The sequence below is a fragment of the Priapulus caudatus genome, unplaced genomic scaffold (assembly GCF_000485595.1).
Source record: "Priapulus caudatus unplaced genomic scaffold, Priapulus_caudatus-5.0.1 Scaffold213, whole genome shotgun sequence".
Taxonomy (NCBI): Eukaryota; Metazoa; Priapulida; class Priapulimorpha; order Priapulimorphida; family Priapulidae; genus Priapulus; species Priapulus caudatus.
The window spans coordinates 376,856-379,744 of NW_014577274.1; the positions used below are offsets into that span (position 1 = coordinate 376,856).

General features: G+C 35.9%; 1 long non-coding RNA gene across 1 annotated transcript in view; it reads left to right on the top strand.

Annotated features, from left to right (window-relative positions):
• The window catches only part of LOC106807419, a 4,362-nt gene continuing 1,473 nt past the window's right edge, over window positions 1–2,889 (top strand). The window contains exons 1-2 of the long non-coding RNA XR_001393663.1: window positions 1–82; window positions 2,516–2,627. This is a non-coding gene — a long non-coding RNA (uncharacterized LOC106807419). The remainder of the gene's footprint in view (window positions 83–2,515; window positions 2,628–2,889) is intronic.

Sequence of the window (2,889 nt, forward strand, 5' to 3'; positions counted from 1 at the left end):
GGCAACAGTCGCGCAAAGTCGATTGGTGGTTACCGGTCTTACAGTTTGAATCATCACGCAGGCAAAATGTGCCGAGCTATACGTACGCTATTATTTATATAGCGGCGCCACGGCGCACCGCAACGCGACCGCGCAGCCAAGCAGCCGACGGCGCACCGCGGCACGGCTACGGCACAGCACACACGCGCAACGCACGCACGCCCGCACGCGACGCACGCAGCACGCACGCGACAGCACACACACGGATCACACATCAAGCTATCTATTATGTTTTAAATAGAGACATTAATAAAATAAATTTGCTGGCATATATTGTAGTGCATACATGTAAGCAAATATGACATCATCCCGCCACCTAGCTAGAGACATATTGATAAAGTTCGCATATATAAATAAATTATTCACTTGTATATTCGTCACTCCGTGCTTCTCTCTCACGAGATAACTTACGCTCAAAATACACGCGGGCCGAAGCGTTCCCTAGCTGTTATCTCCGTCGTTGGTATCGAGGATCTAACTGTGACAACTTCGAGACGCAAAATAATTATAAATGCTGTTAGATAATCTTTTTGGTAGAGCACACCTTAGAAATTATAATTTTATTTCTTTCTGTAAGTGAAATTTATAGGAATTCTTGCTCAACTGAACGACTATGACGAATTCAGGCGCTATAGCAGCGCCACACACATTACATTCTGAGCTGATTATCGTATCATATATTTGGTAATTGGATTGATATACATATGAATTGATATATAGATAGATTCATATTTCGATCGATTGATATATAGATGTATTGATATATAGATGGATTGATATAGGCATGGATTGTTATATAGATGGATATGTATATAATATATATATAATATATAAGAGAAGAGAGAGAGAGAGAGAGAGAGGAGAGAGAGAGAGAGAGAGAGGAGAGAGAGAGAGAGAGAAGGAGAGAGAGAGAGGAGAGAGAGAGAGAGAGAGAGGAGAGAGAGAGAGAGAGAGAGAGAGAGAGAGAGAGAGAGAGAGAGAGAGAGATGTGGATGGGATGAATGAATGGATGAATGCGTGGATGGATGGATAGATGGATGGAATGGACGGACGGATATATATATATATAGATATTGATGTAGATATTGTATGTAGATATAGATATAACGATATAGGTATAGGTATATATAGATAGATATATATAGTATACGATAGATATAGTTATATAGTATAGGATAATGTTACTAGAAATATATAAATATCGATCATATAGTAAAGATATATAATATATCGATGGTATAGACTATAGAGTATAGACCATAGATATATAGATTATAATATTGATGTAAGAGTATTATTATAATATACGATTATAAGTATAGGTATATGAATAGAATACTAAGATGAGATAATCCAGACCAGATAGATAGATAGATAGATAGATGAGCTAAATATATAGAGATATATAAATATTACGATATAATAGATCATAGATATATAGACTATAAATGGTATAGAATAAAAGAGAACTAGACGAGTGAGGATATGTAGAGTATATATATCGATGTAAGATATTAAATATAGCGAGGTACTCGCATATAGGATATATTGATATACGAGAACAGTAATAGAGATTAGTCCATGGCCAGAGATAGATACTACACCTAGAATACACCATAGATATAGATATAGGGATATAGAAGATATAGATAGATAGATAGATCAGATAGATAGATAGATAGATAGATAGATAGATCAGATAGATAGATAGATAGCTAAATAGATCAAATAAATAAATAGATAAATGATAAATAGATTAGATAAATATATAAATATATAGATATATATGGTATAGAGATGCACCGAGATAGGGAGAGAGGGAGAGTGAGATAGATAGATGGAGATAGATGAAAGATAGATGGAGATAGATGGAGATAGGGAGATAAATGGAGAACAGGGAGATAGTTAGATTAGATAAATAGATTAGATAGAATGATAGTATAGACTAGATAGATAGATAGATAGATAGATAGATTTAGATAGATAGATAGATAGATAGATAGATAGATAGATAGATATGATAGATAGATAACCGATAGATAGATAGATAGAATAGTAGATAGATAGATAGATAGATAGAGGGAGAAACGAAAAGAGAGAGAGAGAGCGAGATAGAGAGAAGAGAGCGCGAAAGAAGAGAGAGAGAGAGAGAGAGGGAGAGAAGAGAGAGAGAGAGAGAAAGAGAGAGAGAGAGAGAGAGAGTGAGTGAGAGCGAGAGAGCGCGAGAGTGAGTGAGTGTGTGTGAGAGAGAGAGTTAGTTTTTAAAAACTTGGTATTATCTATTGCATTTCATACTATTATGTATTACATAAGAAGATTATTTATTATCTCTTTAACCCGCTAGCCCGTGCAACTAGCAACTACCTATTACCTAAGCAGATATTCCATGTGAGATCCTGATTGGTTGTCTGCTTATTCTTGTCTGAGGTTATATCCAATACACATTAAATCCATGCACATCAAATTTGTTTCCTAGTGCCAAGAGCCGCGATGGAAGACCCGAAAAATCAACAAGTTTCCGAGGCAACGTCGCGCACCGATTGGGTGGCTACCGGTCTCTAGATATGAAGAAATGAGCAGAGCTATACGTACGTATTATTATACGATAACACGCACAATGATAGAATGAAAGATAGAGAAAGAAAGATAGAGAGGGAGAGAGATAGAGAGAGAGAGAGAGAGAGAGAGAGAGAGAGACAGATAGATTAATAGATTAATAGATAGATAGATAGATAGATAGATAGATAGATAGATAGATAGATAGATAGATAGATAGATAGATAGATAGATAGATAGATAGATAGATAGATAGATAGATAGATAGATAGATCTCTCTCTCTCTAAGAGAGA